Raw genomic sequence first — 25,052 nt, forward strand, 5'->3', positions numbered from 1 at the left:
TGATGGCATGAATTAAATGCTAGTCAAACAGGGAAAGCAAAGGGAGCAGTGGGCTGAATGTTGTAAGAACACGGCTCTTTGATGTGAAAAATTTGGTGTTGCCTGCTATTATCACACTGCTAATACCACATTGCTATTCAGTAGAATATCCACCTCCCGAGATTAGAACCATGATTGTATACATTACATACATACAATGAAAGCTCTGCCTAGTGCTCCATTTGTGGAATACCATATAACTCAACAATGAAATATAATAAAAATGTTTTTCTCTTCAAATTCTTGTTTCTTGAATTTGTCTAGGCAACCTGTATGAATTTCATGCAATAAAAAATTCAAAAATTTCAACCTTGGGCATAAATAGGTTAAGCACAGTAGAAATGAAAACGGTTATACCAACAAATTCCTCTTTTGTTTCCAGAAAGGCACCTCAAGAACCTGTTGATTTTCATGGGGCAATGCATGCACCTTCAGCTCCAACGAATCCTGACTTTTCAAGCCTTCACCCAACTGCTCCACCTCTCCTCCTCCTAATGATGACAATTGTGGTCTAGGAGCAAATATTTGAAGCCAAACCCTATGACACAACATCAACTCCTGGAGTAGTGAGGTTCGAGTATCCACCAATCTTGTCTCAAGCCACTGTGAAGCTTTCCTGTGTAGTTAAAATGGCAGGCTTTACCTCAGAATAGCTTGCTGTAATTGTCAAATGCTGCAAGACTCTAGAAACATATACATTGTGGGGAGTATTTCAGGAATGCTTCTTTCATATAGGCCCACTTTATATAAACCTGGGCCGACAATGATTTAGAATTATGTACCTGATCCTTGCTCTGCATGGTGCTATTGAGGCAATGGTCCCAATATTTGGGCCATGGCAAGGTAACGTTACAAGCCTGAGTTTTTTCTCTGTTTGGAAGATGCACAGGTCAAAATTACATTTAGCCACCACCCACCACACCTATACTTCCCCTTTGATGACTGCAGTACCTATGGGCAAAGTGACATAGAGGGAGGGAATTGTATATTAGGTTCTAGAACTTTGATCTAGTTTGTACCCCATGGTAATCTCTAGAGTATACAACCAAAGGCTGATTGCTTAGTCACCCAAACCATATTAAGTTTGATGACCTGCACCTGTCATTCTCAATCGCAATCTAGGATTTCCAATACATAAATAATGTGCTCATCATCCCTACTCATCAAAGTAATGGAAATCAAAACAACCTTGAAGCATCTCCTAATCCAAGGGAGAATAGCCCACATCAAAAAGTCCCAAAGCCACAGATGCTGGTGTACACACAGAGAAAAAGGAATATTTTTACACAGCTGGTGAGATTCCAAATTAGTACAGTCTTTTTTGGAAAGTAGCATAAAGAGTCCTCAAAGAGGTAAAAGTAGACTTTCCATTTGATCTTGCAATCCCATTACTAGGTATCTACCCAGAAGAAGAAACATCATTTCACCATAAGGACATTTGCATGCAAATTTTTATGCCATCAATTCACAATGGCAAAGATGTGGAAACAACCCAAGTGCTGATCAACCCATGGACAGATCAATGAACTGTGGTGTATTTATTCCATGGAATACTATTTAGCCATAAAAAAGATAGAGACTTTACATCTTTTTTTTTTTTTTTTTGGTGATTTTATAATTTTATTTGATGTGTCTGACAATCACCAGTTAGTTCTCATCCACGTTGACTGTCTGTAGATTTTTGAAAGTGGTAACAGGTACATAGGTAACCAAAGTATAGAGCATGTTTGGTGAATCTTCATCTTCATTGTGTTTTCTAGATAACTGCACACGGATACGGTATGGGACATTCCTTATGCCTTTGGCCCAGACAGCTCTGTTAAGCCTGGTATCAATGCGCACATCTGGAGTTCCCATCTCTTTCATGGCAAATTTCCGGATCTCTTTGAGTGCTTGAGGGGCACGCTTCCTGAAGCCCTCTCTATGGATGCGCTTGTGAATATTGATAGTGTATTCTCGGGTCACCACCTCGTTGATGGCCGACTGGCCCTTCTTCTTCTCGCCACCCTTCTTTGCAGGAGCCATTCTGCAGGGCCCCAAGACTTTACATCTTTTGTATGCATTTATCTGGATAGAGTTAAAGAATGTTCTCCTTAGGAAAGTATCTCAAGAATGGAAAAGCAAGCACCGTACTACACAATATTAATTTAAAACTAGTAGATGAACAACTACAGGCCCATATGAGGGAAAAACACAATTAAATTCAAGTAGTAGTGGTATGGAGAGAAGAAGGGGTCTTGGTAAGTTCCCACCTAGCAAGTACAACACAGGGATACATGGCATACTTCCTGGGTGGAGGACTCAGCTACAACTTGGATGCTACCTAACAAATGCAAGCAATGTAACCCAATCATATGTACTCTTATATTAATCAGAAATGAAAAAACAAAAGAACCTAGAGTTTTCAGATGACACATTTCAAATTAACTCTAAGCGAGAAAAGCCTCTACATAATATATTAGCTGAATCTCCCCAGGTGAAGATAGAAACTTCACAGCAATACATTATTGCCTCAATATTCCCATTGCTTGATGGGTCCATTCTCACACATGCAATGATCAGCTTGTTTCAAATCTCTTTACACCACAATCTCTGACTGCCATGACACCTTTCATTGAACATATTACTGGTGAACAGAAGATAGTTGGGATGGTCAATGGACCAACAATTCTCTACTGGCCTTGTGAGACCACCAAAGTATAGTTTGCTACATGGATAAATAACACAGTATATCCACTTGTCACCCTCAATAACAGAACATTTTAGTACCAATAATATACAAGAACATTGTTCTCTGCATCATTAATTGTAGGTCCAGTGTTGTATGTTTTGATCAATTTTTCTTTAGGGAGCTACCTGGGTACTACTGGTTCATCAGTTTATCCTAAGTCCATATATTTATCTAGAAATCAAGAAAATTAAATTAGAGTCGCAAGATCTTGGCATCCTTCATGATGTAAGAACTCATACATACTTCACTGATCCACTAGCACTTGCAATTGGTTCAGACATTGATGTTGAGGCTATTAAGTGTGAAGTCCTTGGACAAACTGATACTCCGTCCTCATATCATTCTTTTCGTGCAGAATTTATTTTTTCTCTAGTACCTTGGACTACTTTTAAGGATTTGTATCTCCAATGGTCTCATCTCAGCGGTGCAACTTTCCTTGTCTTCTCCATAATAAAGATTGTGGGAAAATTATACATGTATATTACCAAGGGAAGAGTCTCTCACCCAAAGTTTGCCAGTAATTAAAGAAAAAAGCAAAGAAATAGCTCCATTAATTTCATTAGATATTCTAATCAAATCTATTTAGAGAAGATTATATACCACCAAAACCTATGTGGTTCATCAACTTTTCATCATTCTTTTATTTTGTATCAAGAAGGTAAAAAATATTAAACTCTTAAAAGGCAAGATAATTGACATTGTAATTTAAATACATATTCAAATATATATTCAGTGTTACGATTATAAAGTGTATTTAAACTAAAAAGAATCAGAAAAAAAATTTTACGTGTAGGCTTGATCCAAGGTGACATGAAAATGTGATAGTCCCTAAACTATTACAACTACATTGTTAATATTAACCTATTCTACTGCAGCTGCTCACAGACAATTTTTTTCAAGTAATGATTTATCCTGGGGATAAGCATTGAGAACTAGAAAGAATCACTTATGAGAAACATATTGGGAGGAGAGGAAATGTAGCTTTATTTCTAATCAATACTCTATGTTTTACCTTCATTAAACCCCTAAGAGTTGTGCATTTTTTTTGATACTAGTGAGAGATGAAACAATGGGTCATTAAATGAAAGGCAGACCCATGGTTCCCTTTATCACTTTAGGACACACCAACAAGGGCCAAACTTTCTCCTGGTCTAATACCTTATCTTTAAAGGAAATATGTACAGGAAAGAAAAAAGGAAAAGAAGATTTCAAGAGTTCTTCATTTAATTTATTTGAAGACTCTTTCTTCAAGTCAGTATCTCAAATTATCTGTGCCCTGGGGAATTTCATAACCCAGAGCAATGGATTGCAGTAAGAACTAGGGAAGTGAGATGTTTGCCTTTCTCAAATGAAGTGGGAGCTGGGCTCTGGAAAGGGAAAAATAGAAAAGAACAACCCTATGGTGCCAAGAAAGAAGATCCCAAGGGTCTGAGCATGCCAGTTTGAAAGTTCTAGTCCTTACTATGCAATTCAACTGACAAGTGTCTATCAACGACATCATGGTAAAATGTTTTAATCTTACAACATTTTAAGAAGCTTAAGTCAAGGACCACTTCTAATGTTCACTCAATCTCCCGTTGTGCTCCACACGTAATAAGGGCTGCACAATAGCTATATGTTGTTCACCCAGTTGTCTGTTCATTTGTTTGTTGGGGACCTGTTATAAATCAGCTACAGGGATGACAATCAATCCAAGGAACATTTCCTATCACATATTCTGTGATGGACACTCTACTAGACACCAGAGACAAAACAATAAAACTGTTTCCTTGAAAAGTTAATTGATTAGCACCTGCTAGAGATACTTATAAACTAATTCCCACAGACTAACTCTCATTCATTATAAAGTCTTTTTGATTCTGGTCTCACGACCACCTTTATCCTTTGGTGGTAATGGAGAAAAGGCAAAAGGTAAACAATCGTTAGTTCATGGGACACACAAAAAGAAGGGATGAGCCAGATTTGTCTCATGGGTCATAGTTTACTGACCAGTGACTTAAGAAAATGCAGTAAAAGGAAAATAAGAATTTCTTCACAGCAGCAATGATTTGTACATACTGATATGCCATGATTAGTTTTATATCATCATCTGCAGAGACAGAAAAGAACAGCAACTGTGCTTTTTGGTTTATTCAAGAAGAAACCATTGACAGGGACATCATTTTTTTGAGCCATCTGTGCAGATCAGGAGTTGCACAGGAAAGCAGGACCATGTAGATAAATAAGGTAATGAGTCACTTGACTGTCCAGACATTTTTTATATCCCTAACATAAATCAGGCTCATTTCTCTTACTTGGTTGGCTGAAGAATGTCTACCATCAAGAAAAATTAACCATTAAAAATGGTTTGCTCTAAAATTCTTTCTCTTTCTCTGACATGAAAGATTATCAGGAAGGATCCTAAGATTCTTTTGAACTGATTCTTTGAGTATGAAAAATGTGTATCTATGAATAACATGCTACTAGCACTACATCTATACTCTTTGGTTTCCAATGTTATCCACTGGCTTCCTGATACAAATAAGTCAATTACCACCCTATTCTCCTGCTATTACCAACATTTGCAGATTTTCTATCCCTACCTTGTTTTACTCAACATAGTTATGTCAGTTATTATAAAATTATGACTCTAAATGCTATTTATAAGTATAGCATGCAGCAAACTACAACTTTATTTTTTTGTTGTTTGTTTCTTTGAGACAGAGTCTCACTCTGTGGCCCTGGGTAGAGTGCCATGGCATCATCATAGCTCACAGCAACCTCAATCTCTTGGGCTTAAGAGATCTTCCTGAATCATCTTCCCAAGTAGCTGGGACAACAGGCACTTACCACAATGCCTGGCTAATTTTTCCTTTATGGAACACATTTTCCTTTCACCTAGAGTCAATCATTGCCCTTTCCCTCCCTACCCTTAGTTCTAATTCTGCTTCAAATTTTCTGGCAGGGTTTTCAGTCTCCTTTCCTTCAGGCTCATCTTACTGGGGTAGCCTCCCAGACCTGCCTTCATCAGTGGTCCAGAATGCTTGGTCCACTCCATTCATCCCAGGGTGTCAAATGTCTCATTGCCATCTTCCATCTCCCAATCCCACACATGTGCTAGAGCAACCAATTCCAGCTGACACAAAGCCTGACATTTTAAGGATTTGCACAACATATTTTTATTCCTTGTGTATATCACACTTGGTTGTCACTGGGACCAGGCATATCTTTCATATGCCATCCAAAATTGCCAATGCAGGGAACCAGAGCTTGAGGCAGGTGTACGATATTGTCAGGGGATTACTAGGGGGCAGGCTTAGGGATGGCTCTCATGCTTCTGTTCACCCCTTGCTGGCCAACACTCAGTCATTAGGTTCCCAAGCTACCAAGAGGGATTGAGGCATGTGGTCTTCTTGTGTGCCAGGTATAGGAAGTGTCACTGGGGAACGTCTAACGCCCAGTGCCCAGTTGGCCTGTCTAGTCACCAAATCATTTCACTTTCTTTTCCCAGTGTGTACACAGAAGATAATCCAAGGACCCATTTATCACCAGGCAATAACACAATGGTCTCTATTGGTTCTGATCCTCTTGGTCCAGCAACCTATGGACCAAACACAAAAAGTAAAAGGATAGCATAAGAACAATTAATACTTTCTTCTCATCTCTTTTCACTATATTTTACTATCCTGTCTTAGTCACCTTTGGGTTCCATGCCATGTGTAGCACAATTCTTTGCTCATAGTTAAAACCCAATGAATATTTGTTTAACTGCACGGCGTTGAGTTGTAAACTCTTAAAATCTATGTCAAGGAATGCAATTTCTGTGTCATTGACATAAAAAAACAAGTGAAATAATAGACAGATTTTTGAGGAATGATAATAATGATCATTGTTGTGTGCTAACTGCCAAATGATCATTGTTGTGTGCTAACTGCTAAATGAGTACTTAATTGCACTGATTAGTTGTCAGTACAGAATTGTGTGGAATAGTCTCAAGTTTATACTCAAAAGAGCTGAAATTCTGCCTCTGTGCAGACTTCGTATGACTGTTGTGGTTAAGCGGCACTCAATAGAAAAATTTCTGAAGTCCTCAAAAATTACTGCTCTCAAAATAGTTCCCTCTGGTCACCCCCCTCATGTGTCACCCCTCTGATGAAAGTGACATCAAGGCACACTGTATACTTTCAGCTGTGGGCTAGAAGGGACAGAAAAGAAGCTGACCCTGTGAAAACCAGAGGCACTGACTTGGTCCTAGGTCAAGAAACCCTAAACAAGAGAAGATTAAGCTCAGGTAGCAGTTCAAACACAGCCTCCAGGAGGATGTGATGAATTCAGGACAGACATCAGCCAGAGTTACTATCTAATGCTGTCAGTCCTGTGAAGTCAAACATGGGGAGAGGATTCCAGAGAGCATGGCCCCCAGAATTCAGAAAGCCAGCAGTGTAGTTAATCTAGGTCACCTATTATTTGAAGAGGACTACCCTAGTGAGCACGGGGGACAAAGAGAAAGGTCCACAATCCCAGAGGCATGAAAATATCTAATAAAGTTATCAGTTGATCAAGAAAGTCATAGACTTAGGGCAAGGTTCTAACCCCAGCAAGGACAGATGGGGCAAAGAGCTCATCACAAATGCAGGCTGAGGCTGCCTTCAATGACCTCTGCCCTGGTCCTTAGGGTGTTTGAGAGGTCTCTACACAAAAGACTCACTCCCTCACTAAGTCCATGTGTTCCAATATCCCCTTCATTATCAGTTGCTTAAAATAAAACTAACAGTCCCAACTCCCTGCCTGCATTAATTTGAGCCAAATCGGAAACATTCGCTGCAGGAATTTTCGACATCAACTGCCACCAAACCTGAATCGGCCAAACCAGTCTTTTAAACCAAAGTTGATTTGTTGGCAGGATGAGAGAAAGACAGACCTGAGTTCTCAGTCAAGAATTTTCAGTTTAAAAAGAAAAAAAAAAACGTTGTTATAAGTTTCATCTTATGGTTCCTGCAAAGTTTGGAACTACCAAGAAAGATGGCTTCATCCGCGTCTTTTCTGGGTGCATATTACAGCGATTCCTCTGATTCCTAACTTTTTCTACTTTGAGGAGACAGGAACACATTCCCCATGCTTTTTCCATATCATCAAAGAGAGAGAGAGAAAGAAATTGACTCAACATGAAAGCAATTTAAAACACATATTGCATTAGTAATGAGAAATCTGACTAGCTCTAGAGAAAAAATGAAGTGAACAAAATCCAGATTTTAGGAGTTGGGTTCAAAGTTAAAAGAAAGACCTTAAAGTGTAGAATTTGTGTGTTAGGAGCTGACTTCTTCCAGAAAGGTTCTTGAATGCCCTCCAGGCAGCAGCTCCCTCCAGCTTTAAGTTACTCAACCATATATACCTGGCTCTGCATCTTAGGATTTTCTGGAAGACTGTGGCAGAGTTGGAGAAAGAATGCAGGATTTCTCACTTCCGAAACCCTGCTCATCTGTTTCTCCTGCCTCTGACTCTGCAAAGAGGGAAGATGGCTCAAGCAGCACTTTATCAACTACGGAAGAATGAACTGTCAAAGAACCGCCTCCCCTAAGTCCTTAGCGATGCCTTACTATTCTTTGGAAAATATTCTTTTGAGACGTTGAAGATAGGGCCTCCAGCAAAAAACCAAAGAAAATGGTCTTCTTTTTGAGCTATGGCCCAGCAGAGCAATTTGTAGGAGGGGAAGAGACCTAACGGGGGGGGGGGGGGACCCTTAGCCTAAATAATTCTCCATCATTCACAAGGCAAGCTGTTGAGTGGTCCTTCATCTGGTTTGTCCGGGCTTCCTTGTAACTCTCCTAAAGTGAACTCGGAGGAGAAAGAAAATGCTCTTGGAGCAAAAGCCCTTGCCCGCTTTTGATTTGAATACAGATAATGAATAGAGACAGTGGTGTGAATTATCTGTATGGTATGAATACAGATAATGAAAGAGAGTTTCTAGATTCTTCTTGGGAAGTTTTAAGTGGAAGGTGTCAGAAAAGTTACTCAAGGCATAATTGGCTTGTGACTGCCCGTCTTCCTTTACGGAGGAGCTCAATCAGATCCCTTTGATCCCTTATGCTGAGTCATTCCTGGGGAGAAAGACGGCTCATCAAACATTGGACGGGGTGCTCCCATGGAGAAAAAGGGAGCTGTATGTGTCCATAAAGAAGAGATAAAAACTATCGTAGGGAAAAAAAAAATCCTTCCAGAGCCCAAAGCATCTTCTCCCGGCTTTAGAGAGGACAAGAACATCTTGAACGGCTCTTCCCCAGGATGCTGGGGCCTTGAAAAATATCATGCCATTGACCCCCTCTGGTGAATTTTTGCCACTCCTTAAATATCTAGAGTTTAAGATGGATGTTTTGTACCTAAAACTACCCCTGCCTTGGCATGTATTCCTAATAATGCTGGTGCAGCTAAAAGAAGAAAGCAAACTACATTAGTACGTTTAGAATGCAGGTTTTCCATCAGGTTTGTATCCGGTTGAAATACAATCAGGAAACAGTTTTGTTTTCTCCCACTAACTCCTGGGACAGAGTCCATCACTTCTGAGTCCCTTTTAGCTCCTAAAAAAAATAGTTCCGTCCCCGGGAATTTAAAAATCTAGTCTACTCCCTTCTAAATCAAAATGTTAACCTTATATTCAGTTAAAACTTCTCTCTGCCCCCCCGCTCGGTCTTGGGTAGAGATTTGGGAATGGGCATTTGGGGAGCAATCGTTATCTGCTCCTCCCACCTCCCCCCACCCACCACCTGCTTTGGGATTCTCTGAGCACAAGCAGAATGAGAGGAGATGGGTAAAGGAGTTTGCACCTCACTAGTACAGTTTGCAGTGTCCTCTTGGCTCTTTGAAGAGCCTCGGTTGTGTTGGGGGCTTTATTTTGTTAGGGGACAGTTATGGGTCTGTTGGAGACCACCCAGGGGACCATCTCCTGAGGTACCATCTCCTAACCCCAATGAGTCCCCTGATGGGGTGCTTGTGCCCAGTCTGGTCTGCTCCTGCCTGGCAGTATGTCTCTGGGGACCCCATCTTTCAGGACTTCCTGATCCTGGAACCTTTCACATGTTTGCCTGGTGCCTTGGAGGTATATTCTGACCCTTCAAAACACGCAGGTGCAGCCTGCTTGGGCACTACCTCTGGTCTTCTTCCCGTCTACTATGAGCTGCCCCCCAGCCAAGAATCCACCTTTAACTTCTCCAAGGGACATCTGTCAATCTTTCTAGTGAATTCTGTGCTCTACGGAAGCCTATGGCAAGCTACTGAGTTTCCAAACCCCAGAGGCACTCAGCTAGGGAATGTGACATGTTCTCCCCTTCAAGCAGACAACCCCGAAGTCTATGAGACATCATCATGGCTTTACTGCATCCTTTTGGTTTGGGTAGTGAGTGAGAGCACAAAGAAGCAACAGCCTATCTTCTTTCTCCTCCTGTCTGAGGGGGAGACCCACACCTGGCTTTAGTCACACAAATACCTTTCAAAGTCATTTACCCAATAAAATTCAGTCCTCCAACTCAGGAGATAGACTAGGATAATGGCTATAGGTGTTCCAAGGACAAGTCTGGTTACTCCAGCAAAATTCTGGAGGAATGTCAAGAGGTTTTTGTTTTGGGGGGGTACAGGTGTTTGCAGTTGTGTTTTGTGTGTGTCTGTTGTTTGCTTGTTTTTGTTTTTGTTTGTTTGTCTGTTTTGCCAAGCTACATAACTTGACGGCTTTAGCTCATGTTACTCTGAGGAGAGAAGAGTCTCTTTTCATATGCCATTACACAGATTTCGCCTCTATGTGGACAAGAAAAGTCACAAGATGAAGCGATGGAGTGAAGTGTCTGTTTCCACAGTGATCCCCCCCTCTCTACTGGACTTCCCCTTGGCTAATGGCAAGGAGGCCTTGGCTCTGACCCTCTGCTCAGAGTGATGTGTCTAGCCCCAGCCCTATGTATTCTGATCCCTCTTCCAAGGGTTGGTGTCCTATCCCCGAAGGAGCACTAACACATTTTCAAGGAGCTTTTACACCACCCAGAAGGGTCTTTAAGCTTTTATTTCCATAAGGCACTGGAGCATTACATTAGGAAAACTGGCTACATACATACTAGAAATTGAAAGTCCTTAGCCGGCATCATGTATTAGCTCATTAAGCATGAAATGTTTCTTCTAACTCCCCTCCAAAAGAAAAAAAAAAAAAAAAACAATCATCAGAAGCAGTCAAGCCAAGACATACCAAAAAGATAAGCAGTAAGGTGGCCCTTTCTGAGTAGTATCCACTCTCAGTTACCCCCATGAGATTTACTGAGAGGAAGATGTTCATCTTATCCAAGGCTCAGTGTGTGCCTGGCTCACCTGCCCCTGTCTCTGGGTGACATCAAGGAATAAACTCACTATCACACCTCTAAAAGAAGTAGACAGTTGATCTGCTCAAGGAAAAAGCCTTGATACCTGTTACCCAAAGCCAAATACCTGTTACCTCCAGAAATCCTGTTACATTACATTTTCTGTGAGTAACACAGTGAATCTGATAGGAAAAACCAAACATTCATTGGCTTGAATTTATTTACACATCAAAGCTGTTGAAAGTTGACAGGGTGGTGATATACCATAACCACAGTATATGACAAGTCAGGGCTTTCCTTTTTCAGAGGTCCTGGCACTGATAAAATTTGAGTCCATATATGAATGATCAACTCAGCCCATTCGGAACCCTCTCACAAGTAGTGAGGACCATGAGAAGGATGTGGGGAATGGGGGGCGGGGAGGAGTTGAGTGTCAGCCAAGACACACCAAGGGACACTTTCCAGTCTGGGCCTGCCTCTGATATGGATGCTGGAAACAGATGAGATAGAAGGATACTCAAGCTGGGTCTGCCATCACCTGATGGCCTCCAGAGCAGCCCGCTCCACCCACCCTATGACTGGCAGGACATTTGCACTCCTGCTCTGCTCATCCTGCTCCCTGGGGCAGCCTCAGAGCCTCACTGTCCCCATCAGCTCCCGCTTTCGGAGGTCCAGGCAATTCCTCAGTCAGCCTCCCACACCCCCTCCCCACATCGACTGATGTCAGAACAGAGACTATTCCCATCTGGGAATGTTGTACCTAGCCCCCGTCGTGTCCTTCGGGATGAGACCCCTTTCCCAACCCTATCCTAAGCTAGGTGGAGGTGAGGTTCAAAATATCTAACAACTGGTCTATGGTACAGGCACCAACCAATCAGAACGGATTCCAACAGTAAACAAAGCGCAGTGCAGGGCCCCAAGGAAAGGATGAAGAAACTTAGGTCTGGGCTTGGGACCAGTGGCTTTTCTTCTGTTATTAGCCCTAGTTTGTCTTCAGGAGTCCCAGGACTACCTACAACCATAGGCAGCCAAATGACCGAACACATCATTCACACAGGCGAGATCTACCTCCGCAGGGGGAAAAGCATCATGCCCACATTTTTAAGTTTAAGGGATTTTTTCTTTTTGGCTGTTTTGACCTGTAGGTAATATCACTTATAAATATCCATCTCCGCATGTAGAAATTTCTGTCTCAAATAATGTATTTTTCTAAACAAAGGAGAAGCCCTCTCCATATCTCCATCATACCACAAAGCTACCAGAAAGTTCCAAGGGAATCCATCATTCAGAACCGGGGCTTCTCCCTCTTCTGGGGGTCAAGAAGCACGGGCCTCCATGAGCATTCTTCTTCACCACTCCAGTAGGACTGAGCCAGCTGCTTCTGTTCCTTCCCTGATAAGGCGGTCCAGTTGGCATCCCAGGAAGAAGCCCCCACCAAATAAAGATTCCTAAGTCTAACTTCTATTTTAGCGGGCAAAGGCTACTCATTTAAGTAGTCATGATTAAGGCACCAGCCACTTCCTGGAAATAAAAGCCTACACGGAGGTGTTTGGGAGCCCAAAGTATTATCAACACCAGCTGGCAATTAATCTCTAGAGAAAGCTCTTCCTCAAGCATCTCAGTTACAGGCTAAATATATCCTAAGTGTAATTTAAATATAGACATGATGCCTATTCCTCACATGCCCTGGGGCTGACAGCTTAAGCAAGTGTCAGCCCAGCAGCTCCTGGCCTTGCAATATAACCATGGGGGAAGGGGGTGATGACATGTTAGGTCATATGCTCAACTGGCTGGGACACTAAATATTTAAAAAACACAAATTTCTTCTCCCTCAAAAAAAAAAAAATCCATGAATTTAAAAACATTTTTTTGCTAGAGAATCAGTATAGCAAAGTATAAGTCAGGGCACTATTGTGAATTGTAAAATTGCAGTTATAAATGTTTCTGGTTTTGCCAAAATATTTTGTCACTTTTGAAGCATTGGACTGAAATACATAATGTATGCTTAGAGTACTCAAATAACCGCCTCCCCCAACACCACCAAAAAAAAAAAAAAGACTGCCAATGGAGAGCAATATCTCCAGGCCTATGGAGTCAAATGGCTTCATCAGAGGCCAAGGGCTTCCAGTATTTCACGGGCATCTCTGGAACATGAGAGGGCCAATCCAATCTGAGGGGAAAGATGTTGGATCAACTAAAAAACAAGAAAAGACAACCACATGCCAAGAGTATTCGGCAAGGTTTTGATTTTTTGGAAAACACATAAGTAGGTAATAAGAGGCTGGCAAGAAAAAGGCCACACACAGCGAGAAACAAGAAGGAAGCCAAACACTGCTTGAGTCCCAGGAAATGTATTTCATACCAGTTATGTTTGAATCAATGGGCCAAATTTTATATAGACTTCAGGAACTTGATACTGCTATTAACAGTTTGTGCCTTTATACTAAAAAAATTGTATCCGTGGTTTTCTAAACAACACTCTGGTCCTGAGTTTTAAATCCCACCCAAAAGGCAGAGTTATTATTCTGAGAACTAATTCTCTCTTCCTAATAAGTTACTCATGTAGGCCAGGTATACGATAGTTTTGCGCTTTGAATCTTATAAACACATCTTCCTCCAGCAGAGGTTTGACTTTGGTTTTGCGATATGCCATTGGCAAAGCCATAGCCAAGAGTACAATCTGGATGAGGGACAAATTTGGCCAAGCTGGGGCCTAGAAGCAATGGTCCTGGAGAAGCAGGAAATAGAGGCAGATTAAAGAGTAGTCAGGGTCAGAAACAAGGATTCAAAAGGCTTAATTCTCTTAAAGCAAAGCTCTCAAGCCAGGGATTGAGCCAGAATGCAAGATGCACAAGGTACAAGAAGAAACCACCTGCCTGAAAAGGGTGGGTTTGGGGGAATCAAGATAAAGGGGTGGACAATCCTAGACCCTACTGGCTTCTACCATCTCCTTGGAGGTGTCCTGAGAAGAGAGGGAGGCATGCAGCAAGGTCAGGGACATCTTGGGGGGTCACAGGGACAGAAAGTCCTAGGGTCCACCACTAGTCCAAGTCAAATTGGGTGAACCCTGACAAGTCTTCTTCCTTCTACTACTGCTCAACTTTATCATCAGTCTTTACAAACACATTAAGTATAAGGGTCTGTCCCTGTATGACTGCTTTGATACAGCCCAGCCCTCAAGCAGAAAAACTCCCAGCTTTACAGAACATTGGCGTGAATAATCTTTTGCTGTAGCCACACTCCTAGGCCAGCTCTCCATTTCTACCCACCATGGCCGGGCCTTATCCAAACCCCAGTCTAGTTCCAGACCACACCCAGTGTGAGAAAAGAAGTGGTTGTGCAGCTCCAGTTGACTCCTGCCATGTCTAGTGACCCCACAGCCCACCTGCGTAGCTTCAGGTCCTCTACCTTAGACCAACAGGGCAGTGATGCCCAGGCCACAGCACTGTGCCTAGAAGGGTGCTGGCTGCCCTCCAGACCCCTGGATCCCATGCCTGACCCCTGAGCTCCCACACATTCCCCATTCTGCTAATAGGACAGTCGGGGCTCCCGTTTCCAAGGGCTCCCATTCCCAGGGGCTCCCAAGTGCACAGTCTCTGTGTGCCACATCACCCCAGATTAAAGAACTGGGTTTCTGCCTCATCTGCTATACCCCAAGGTCCTATTCTGATTCTCTAGTCTGCTCCTCCAGATGCCTGCTCTGATTTTCCAGTCCCCAAGAGGACAGAAGCCCTGGCCCCTGGCCACATACTTCAGGTCTGTACAACCCAGCAATGGGCATCCTCTGCTGAAAAGTCAAGTGTCACCTCCCATCTGGCCCCACTCCCTTGGACCAGATCCAGATCTAGAGCAGAAACCCCCCTCCTTTCCTGATTCTCTCCACCCCAGCAAGGTGACAGGCCTCGGCCCTGGGCTACAGAGCCACCTGTGTCTGACGTCCAGGGCAATGCACTCACATTCTGCTTCAACTTGACTGCCTTGTCTAGGAGGGTGGGACCTCAAGGCAGGGGTCAAATTTTGACCATTCCTAAAATCTTAATGCAAACACAGTGCCTAGCACAGAGAATGACCAAATGTAAGTCAATTCAAAGAATTTTGGATGGAAGGATGGATGAGAAAATGAATGGGCTTTCTTCTCAACAATAGCCAGCCAGCCTGGACTTCACAACACCCCCTGAATTTCCATGACCTGAGTCCAACCTCATGATGAAGGCTTGCTGGGCCTTCCGGGAAAGCTGAGTCACTGTGCCCATCTACCTAAACCTCAGCTGTAGGGGTCTGTTGCTGGGCCCAGGGGCCCGTAGTTGACCCCACCCTAGTGGTAATGTTGGTGACAGGTGCCCCCTTCTGTCCACTCTCTACTGTGGGCATACCACATAGAGAGCAAAATCATCCAGCCCTGCTACAAATCCTAATGTGCAACCCGGACCCCTTTTAAGTGAGGGTGGAAACTGGTACCCTTTTAAATATGGTATTGACATAGGTCTTCTTAATACTCCAGTGGCAAATGACTTGTGTTTCAGAAACAACAAGTTCACAGGCAATGGAAGAGAAGGGCAGAAGAGCAACAAGGGGCATTTTATAAATTGCACTCAAGTAACAAGTGCCCAAGGCCTTCCAAAATTCTTAATCATCGAATGCTAGCAGTTTACATTTAAACTGTAGAGAGGTTTGGTGTGTTTTACTGTATTTGTCTCAGTGTCTCATGAGAGTACACAGGTAAATAATCAGGTGAGTTAATTCAGGAGAGTCCATTTCTTCAGGGAGAAGTTTGGAAAGGCACCAAGGCTGAGGCATGGGATCCCTCCTACCATACTGGACTTTCCAGAACAGTGCTGATTTCAAATATTCAGTCCCATCGCACAATCAAATGATAGTTCAACACTTTCTCATCCAAACAGCACCTCTTGAATATCTCACACACAGATCCCTGGTCCTGATCTGCATATTCCCTTGAGACACTTCACAGTCTTTCTTTCCTTCCTGGGAACCATCCAAGATGAGGTTCATCTGGACATGAGCTTCCAGATGAACTAGCAAATGCCACTGGTAGGTGGACAGGAAAATGACGTTATGGGCTGGGTGTCTTTTGGTCCTCCAGGGCAGAATGTGCCCACCCAACAGAGTGATGACTTTGAGTCCCAGCTGCTCTGCTTCCCCAGAGGGGGCAGACATCTGAGAAACGTGTGGGTACAGCAAAGGGCTCATCTCAGCACCCCAACTCTGCTGCTCCTCTTCGGGATAGCACCCTGCCACCCCTACTTTCTCAACTCCCTGGTTCAACACTCTTCTCCTTTCCTTTCCCCTTCCCTCCTCTTCAATCAAACCCAAGTGCAGGTTCAGATCTGTCTGGGAAGGAAAAGAAAAGTGCTGGGTAAGGGAATGAAGAGCATATGAGATTCCGTATCCTAACTCTTCACTGCTAGGAGCCCCATCACCCTTTGGGATGTTGCAGAATAAAATGGTCAGAGACACATGCACATCGAGGCTGCAGAGCTCATCATGCTCTTGCCTGTAGACCATAAGACCTGCACACTGCTCATATTTCATGCCAGAGGAGACTCTTTTATCATCTGCTATGTTGTTATATCAGGAAACAGGAAGGGAGGGAAGAACAACATCGGGAATCACAGAATCTGAGGAGGGGGTCTGACTGGGCAAGTCTGGGTTACTGAAACTTGTATCTTCAGTTTCAACCCATGCCCAACACTGATAGCAATAACCACAGTACCATCCCAACCTAGCTCAATCCCAGTGGGCCCCCCAAATAGGGTGAAATATAATACAAATTTTAACAAATTCACCTGAATCCAAACTTACACAAATTTGAACTGATGCAGCACTTTCAGAAGATCTGACCTGTGCTTCAGTGCTCCTGACACTTTATGGGTAGGAAAGCCAGGGGACCAGAAAGCTCAGGAGTCCCCACACAGGCCACAGAGCCTGTTACCCCCTGAGCCTGCTAGAAATCCAAGTAGCCTTATGCCAGGCCCTTGTGATTGGGTGATTTTTTACCCTTTATAAACCTAAATAGCTGAGTTTGACTCTTTGTAAAACTTGGCAAACAATTACTAAACATTTTCCTGCATGACAGCACCATGAGGGATAGTCTGTGCAGGGTGAATGAAAATGAGGACGTTGAGTAGGAATCGGGGCCTTTGCAAGAGAGGCAAGATTCTGACATCCTTGATACAAATAGCCTATTTAAGCTGTGAGCACACAGCAATTCAATCCATGTTCTGTTTCTCAAGAAAAGAAATTCGTAGATAATTCAGCAAACAGATACTGAACAAACAGCATGCATGATATTTGCTGCAGAAACAAAGGGTAGCAAAAAAAAAAAAAAAAATCTCTAACTTAGCCCAGAATTTTGATTTTTTAGTCATTTGTCCTGAAAACAGAATTAGGTCTACCACAAACTCTGAGCCCTCCCAGAGACACTATTCCTCAATTCCACATCACAAAAAGAAAATTGTGAGCACTCTTGAGTGTGGCTCTTCCTGGTTGTTTTCCAGCAGAAGTTATCACTGTCCCTAAGAACTGAACTTCTTACTAAACCACAGCAGAATGCTGTCTGGGTGACAAATTAAGCAGCCCATGCACCCTGCAGAATGGGGGCAAAAGGGTCTAACTTCCAGTAGCACGTTATGAAATAGCAGAGAGAAAAAGATTGCTCAAAAGGAAACCTGATAACAAGGCAGAGGCAGACAAGGCCACAGAGGAGGGAAACAGAGCCAGAACCCCAGAGCAGCCTTCCATTCTTGTGCGTACTCACTTAAGAATAATTCTTGGCCCCCGCGTGCCCACCCAGGCCGCGCAGAGCACGTGTTCCATGTGAGGAGACATTCCAGTGCCTACTCACTGGGTGTAGCATCCATATCAGAGGCAGAGAGGATGCAGGGACAGACCCCAAGAATGAGCAAAAACCTCTTTTCTAAAGGGTCATACTTAAAAGGGAAGGCTACTGTATCTGAAAGACCATTTTCCTTTCTGCCAAGAACTTGCCCAAGGTCATGCTACACTGAAGTCTTGAATCATCAATTCCAGGAAATGTCCCCAGTTGTCTATTTGAGTAGCGCTCCCACCACCAAGTCACTGGCCTCTCTCAGGCCAAAGGTGGTGAGTCTAGTGGAATACTTCCAGGAGGGATTCATGGACCGCCCAGGTCCTGGTGGGGCTGGGGGCTTGGTGCACACCCCTGTAGTCCCTATATCCTTTTCAATCTTTCATACTCCTTTCCAATGTTTAAGGAAGGAAAAAAATTGCCAGTTAAAATGATCAGGCATTACAGCTGCTCTGCCTTCAAGGCAAGTGGCATGATTTGTCTCTCTGTGGGTAGTTTATCTGTCCAGCAGTGGATCTGATGGACCTCGATGGGTCCTTTAGGACCCATCAGTGAGGCCTCTGAGCTTGTCTAAATGGGTGTGGATTAAGCCAAAGAAAGCAAATTGCTTTCCTTGATAAAAGCATCAGAATTTTGAAGCTGTGTGCAAATGCCACCTTTTGGGGCTTTGGGAGGAAAGAGGAATTGGGTGATGGGGTCTGTGGAAAAACGCCTCACAACCTGAAACAATTAGTAATTTTTTTTTCTATGCAGTGCTAGAAGTTCTTGCATTAACCCAAAACATTCAGCTACCCAAAGAGAAGTGTAGCAATATTTCAATCTGGGATGACAAGGGCAAAAAGGTGGGGGAGGGGAGGCAGGAAAGTGATAAGACGGAATTCAATAGGATCAGGAAAATGGAGAAATGAAACAACTGGAGAAATTCGAGGCTCATGAAAAATCCTTGGAGGTATCTGGGAGGACTGCTCAGGGTCTAAGGATGAGGCAGTCTGGTCTCTAGAGGAGAGATAACCTCTGATCAGGGAAGATAAGAAGACCCAGGGCCCGAGTTAGGAAAAAAAATAGAAGGAAGTTGCTCAGCAAAGCCAACCATCTCTCTGCTCCTCCAGCCATGGATCTTATCTTCTCTCTCACCCTCACTTCACCTTCACTGCCTTAAATCAAGTCACTTACCCTCCAGCTCAGCCAGAGGCCAGCTCTGTCTCTTCCATCCTTCTAATATCATATTACTTTCCCTGACCTTCCATGGACCTTGTCCTTGCACCCCTTTTTATCCAGATACACTCACATTCTCACTTCCCCAGAGCTGCCCCATGAGGAATCTGTACTTGACTCTCTGGTTCATTTGGAGGAAATTCCCTTTTCTTCTCTCTTTTCTTTCATTCCACTATCCTAGCACTAATTAGAATCAGAGCATAGAGCTTCATATGGCCTTCCTGTGCAACACAATTTGATTGTAAAGACTTCCACTGACGTCAACCTCACATCTTCCTGCAGACTTATTAAATGATGAAAACACAAAAGATTGATCCAATGTCTAATGCCAACTTCCTCTCAGAGCGTGTAGGGGAATGTTACAGAAACAATCATCTATTTTAGTCATTCTAAAGCCTTGTCCCCTGAAGATCTGACATTCAGGCTGTCTAATGACTACACAGACAGGCTGAGGCTAAAAGTCGCCAATTCAAGGCCACTTTTATTTCTGGAGCCTTGATACTTTTTTTTTTTTTTTTAACCAGCCTATTCCAAACTGTGCTCTGAGTTAGTTCTAAGCCATTTCTACATATTCTGCTCTATCTAGGCAAGGTAGACTCCACAAGATTTAGGGAAGAAAATAATATATCATAAATGTTGAGGAAAAGTGAAAGCTCAGTATTGTTCTGCATAAAATCTGATTTTTTTTTTTCCTCCAAAATACCCATTTGCTTCCATAACCCTAGCACCTGGCGTGATAGTTTACTTTCTCTAGTCAAGACACAAAACCAATATGAAAGTGCGCAAAAATTGTTCTGCTGTCAGGCAGATAGGGACTTTGCCCCTTCTTAAGTCAGTTTACCTTACGTGGATCTATTTACTCTCTCTAAGAATCAGTTTTTACATCTGTAAAATGGAAATAATAACTATAAGGAGAGGACAGACACAGAGAGCGGTAAGGAAAGGATGGCAACAGAGTGTGGCTCAATGATCAAGAGCTTTATTCAAATAAACCTGGGAGGGGCCTTCTACCTGGATGGAAAGGTAGATTCCCTTACAATCTAGCTGCTCATATATCATGTTGAGGTAGGGGAGGGCCCATTGGGGGCAGAGTTGCAGCAGAGTTTAGTCTGCTGAGGCAGGAAAGCCCATTTGGGGCAGAATTTTTGGGGACCTAGCCAGGTGATCTCCCTTCCCCTGCAAATCAAAACCAGAGTACCAGGAAGAGAGCCCCACCTTGGGTGCCATCTTGTAGTAGTCTGCCTCCCTGAATAACTCTACCTGGCAAAGTTCCTGTAAAAACTAAATTACATAATGTGTGTCAAGTGCCTAGCTGTGAGTCAAACAATGAGCAAACCCTTATCGAAAGTAGCTGTCCTGCCCTCTCCTCCCTCCCTCCTTTTGCTAATCAAACTATTTCCTTTATCTTCTGACATGATTTGGGAGAGAGAGTGATCAGAAATTAGAGACACTCCTTTCTTTTCATCCCCCAAAGGTCACATTCAACTCCATCCTTGGATACCTAAGTAAGGAGAGATTTTAGGCCTTCAAATGCCTGACAATTGACAAATGATCTTATCTTCTACCAATTGAAAGATGTGTCAATCTTTGGCTAGCAATACTGCCTTCAGCACTTGGATTTCCAATCAGCTCTAATGTCATCGGAGCTTCCTGGCTTTATACCACTATGATGCTTTGTCCATTGCTTCCTCCCAGAAGGAAGATGAGTTAACCAAAACATAAATTCCTTTCTTGACTCATTTGACAGTAGGCTTTCTCATGGGCAGAAAAGGAATGTAATTTTAGACCTCTGTGAGTTCATTAAAATTTGAAGACTGAAGTTATTAGTGTAATCACACAATCACATTATGAGACATCCCGGATTTGGTTTTTCTTGGGCAAATATGTTGTTATGTTACAAATTAACATAAACCCAAAGTGACAGGAAATGTTGTCTGTAGGGAACTTATATAAGTCAGTTCAACAAGTATTTATTAGGTGCCTGCTTTATTCTTGGACCCTGGCATATATAAAAAAATGAATCAAAGTTTCTGTCTTCATGGAATTTGTAAGCAAATAATGACAAAACAAAATATACTTGTTAAGTAGCAGAAAAAAGAATCTGAAAAGGTTTCCCAGAGGGAGAAACTTCTGAGTTTACCCATGAAAGATCAAAGGGAGTTTTACAGGCACAAAAAATTGAACAGGTGATTTAGGGCAAAAAGAAAGCAACTACAAAATCCCAGTTGTTGAAACAGCAGTACACATCAGGTAAGGGTAAGGACTTCCACACAGCTGAAGACCAGGCACCAAGGAGAGCAGCAGGAACATAGGAGGCTGCGGTGCCAGGTAGGAGCCAGGCCACGAGGCAGACTAGTGACTGTGCCCAGGAGCAAAGACTTAATGCCACAGAAGGTTGAGAGCCACAGAGGAAAGAAGTAGTTAGAACCACCTGTTCCCACCTTTGCAGCAGTGTGAAGAATGAACCAGAGAAGCATAAGGACCACTGTGCTGGCTGTTTGAGGATCATGCTTTAGAAAAAGAAAGCTAGAGAACAAATGCTGGGAGCCACCTTGCTCTTTGATAGTGATACTCTGCTCTGTAGAAAACAAGAGGAGGTCTATTTTGCTAACTCCTCTTAACTTGGAAGTCTTGCTAGAAGGAATGGGAGAAGAGTAGATACTATGATTTGTCCTCAAACTAAAGCTTTGGCTGGAAGAGTTCCAGATAATGTGGTGGTTATATAACAACTGAATCACTCAGATGATTCCCACATTGGCAAGATCAGCATGTACTTCCATCCAGCTGTACTTCAGTCCAACATGAGTCCAAAGAGAGAGATCCACTGGGGTTGCTCTTGTCTTAATGTGCTTGGGCAGCAGGGAGAGAGCCTTGGCCTAGCCTGGCCTCCCATGTGTGCCGGTATAAAATGTAAAAACAAGGGAGCCATTGAACATCTCTAAGATCAGAAGGGTGGACTAGAGAAACAGGAGGTGCTCTTCTAGTTCCAAAGTTCTATCTGCACAAGTGTAGAGAAGCCAGAGAGTGATTCCAAATTCACAGAAATAGTTCTCATTAAGAAGAGCTGTCTGTGAGAAATGGGATGGGAGGCAACTTGGGAAAAGGGAGGAATCCAAGTGCACTGCCTGAATGGAAGGCTGCCAGGAAGAGACCTGAGTAGAGGAGGTAAGGAGAATCCTAAAACTGGGCACCAATTTTACATCCACCAATTTTTTTAAGTGTGATAGAAGAAGGAGTGAGAAGAGAATTGAGGTTGTCAGCACTTGGAAGGCAGCAAAGAAATTCCCTCTGTCTAAACCAAAAGAGATTGTGTGGCCCTCAGGGCTCCTGTCTTCTTCTAATATCTATAGTGAATTTTTTATCCTCTTGACATTAATTCCCTTCTTCTCTCTTTAATAGGTCCTAGCAACCCATCCATCTGTGACAATTTGTCCACCTTGCCAAGGGCTATTCCCACTCCACCCTCAGGGAGCACTACCATAAGACTCAACTTGGTATGGATGCTAATAGGTCTTGGCTCTATGTTCTTGCTTCCATCATGGAGCCTCCATTGGTAAGGGTTTCCCCAAGATATGCCCCTACTCCCACCATCCCCCAAAAGGCAGAACCACCTTATGGAAATGTGTGGTCTTACGCAGGTCTGTGTCTAGCCAGACATTAGGAATACCTTAACCTATGTCACTGGCAGCTTACTGGAAACAGATCCCCTCATACCCTATAGCCCAGATGCTTCAAACCATTTCATTAGGCAGACACCATGCATAAGAACCTAGTGCCAGGCACCCCTGGAAAATAGCATGTCCTTGCTACTATGATCTTACAATTTAGCTCTATAGATGCTCCCTGGGTTGTGAACTACCCATGGGAAAATTCCCCCTTGCACAAATTGTTCTGAGAGGCACTTACAGTTTAAGAGATGTGTGAAAGGAAACATTACTCAAGTAGACATAAAGTAGTCTTGAGCATAGATGAAAACCAAAGAGAGAAGAGGGAGGGAGGGATGGGAAAGAGGGAGAATTTTGCTTTCAGACCTATGTTTCTGAATTATCTGAATTCTTCCTATATCAGCACACATTCTTTTTGTGTTTTGTGTTTTATTCCCTATCTGCCTACCTGCCTGCACACTGTTACTACATTTTTCTTGTGATTGGAAACTACAGTTCAGGCAAAGGGCACAAGTCTCCTTGAGGACATAAGAAAGAAAATGCAGAGATCCTAATTCATTGCATGGTCAGTTATCGCTGATACAGAAAATGTAAAACCCATGCTTATGGCTATGATGTCAAAATGATTGGTGAGGCCTTTAGGCTTCAGTGAAATGAAAGCAAAAAACTGTATATCCTAAAGTCCTTTCATCAACTTCGGGAAAATCTGATGTGTATTTTAAAGAGTTGCTGCTTCAAGAGGGGATGTGTCTACATTCATAGGCATATAACCAACCATATGTGCATAAACACGAAACCAAGTGACTAAAGTGTATGAGGAATACCAACTAGGAGGTGCCCATTTGTGGCAGAAAGCTTCCTAAGCTAGGAAGTCTGGAAGCCTGCATGGCTGCATGGAGGAGCTGAGTCTTGAGTTAAGGATGGATGGGATTTACAGAGAGAAAGAAGAAAAGTAGAGGACACTTTTGGGAGGAAGAGGCCTGCCAAGGATTTCCACAGAGCCAGAGGAGCTAGCCTCAGGGATATGAGTGAACCCATTTGGATGCAAGATCAGTGTAGATAAGCACCATGAAATCAGGATGTACAGGCAGGGTGGAGCACATACTTCAACATTTCTCCAATGGGAAGCTGGCAGCCATGTTCAAGGGCAAAGCAGGGCAGAGTCCTGATAGCAGCTGTGCCTCTGAAAAGTTATCTGACATATCTCACAGGCATACAGTCTCAAAGCTTTCCAAAGCACCCAAAGTAAATGCAGAGCATATGAGAGGGCAACTCATTTTTACAAACCGAGATAAGGAAGAACTCATTCTTTTTTTCCCTTGGCTAGTTCCTCATCCTTTGTTAATTTACGTAATTTAAGCTTCTAGAGGCAGATGGAGAGCAAGAGGTTGAGACATCTGAGAATCTTGGAAAAAGAAAACATCTGGAGCCCCAATCATTTTCCAAAATGATGGGTGGAATCAGCAAGAGGTGATAGTAAGAGACCACACAAATACCATCCTAAGAGTCAAGTGCATGCAGGTTTACATGTGCAGTCACAACAATGTATGAAAACAAGAAACCAAATTGCCATTCAGTCATACAATTTCCCACTGGAAATGAAATTTATTTAGTGAAGTTTGATGCTCTTGGAACCAAGGAATTTTTTTTTTTTAATTCTTGTTCCCTATTTTAATCAGGACCACATCTACAGTTATCCCCATTTTTTAGCATATCTAAACTGCATAGAGTGCAGCCATTAAAAATCATATAGAAAAGGCATTTATTAGCACGACTAAATGTAATGCATTGCTAAATGCAAAAGCAGGTGAGAAACAGTTCATACACAGTAAGGTAAAATTTTTGTAAAAACAACATCTATATATAAAATATGCATTATGTATTTTTTTTAATTTGAGGGGGAGAAGATAAATATAAACTAAAACATTAAGTTATTTTGGGGGTTGGGATGGAGGTGACTGTATGTGAATTTTTGTTGCTTTGCTCCCTTTTAACTCTGTTCATGTTTTAGATCAAGTATTTTTATTTAATTAATAAATGTGTTTTTAAAAACTCCATAGGAATAGGGAGGAGACAAGATTCAAGCATTACAGTTCTGATTACAGGAGGTCCCTGAGTCTTTTGCCCTTCTCCTTCTAAGCAATTTGACAATAGAGTCAAAACAAGTCTCTGATTGCTTTAAACTTATTACAGTAGTCCACTACTGTCACTGTGGGCATCTGGGGGGTGGGGGGGGTGGGACAGAG

At 42.7% G+C, this 25,052-nt stretch overlaps 1 pseudogene; it reads right to left on the bottom strand.

The window, feature by feature from the left end:
* Positions 1–1,686: 1,686 nt before the first annotated feature.
* On the bottom strand, positions 1,687–2,073 carry LOC100941431 (annotated as a pseudogene).
* Between the last annotated feature and the right edge of the window lie 22,979 nt (positions 2,074–25,052).

The sequence above is a fragment of the Otolemur garnettii genome, unplaced genomic scaffold (assembly GCF_000181295.1).
Source record: "Otolemur garnettii isolate 467f Iridium unplaced genomic scaffold, OtoGar3 scaffold00020, whole genome shotgun sequence".
NCBI lineage: Eukaryota > Metazoa > Chordata > Mammalia > Primates > Galagidae > Otolemur > Otolemur garnettii.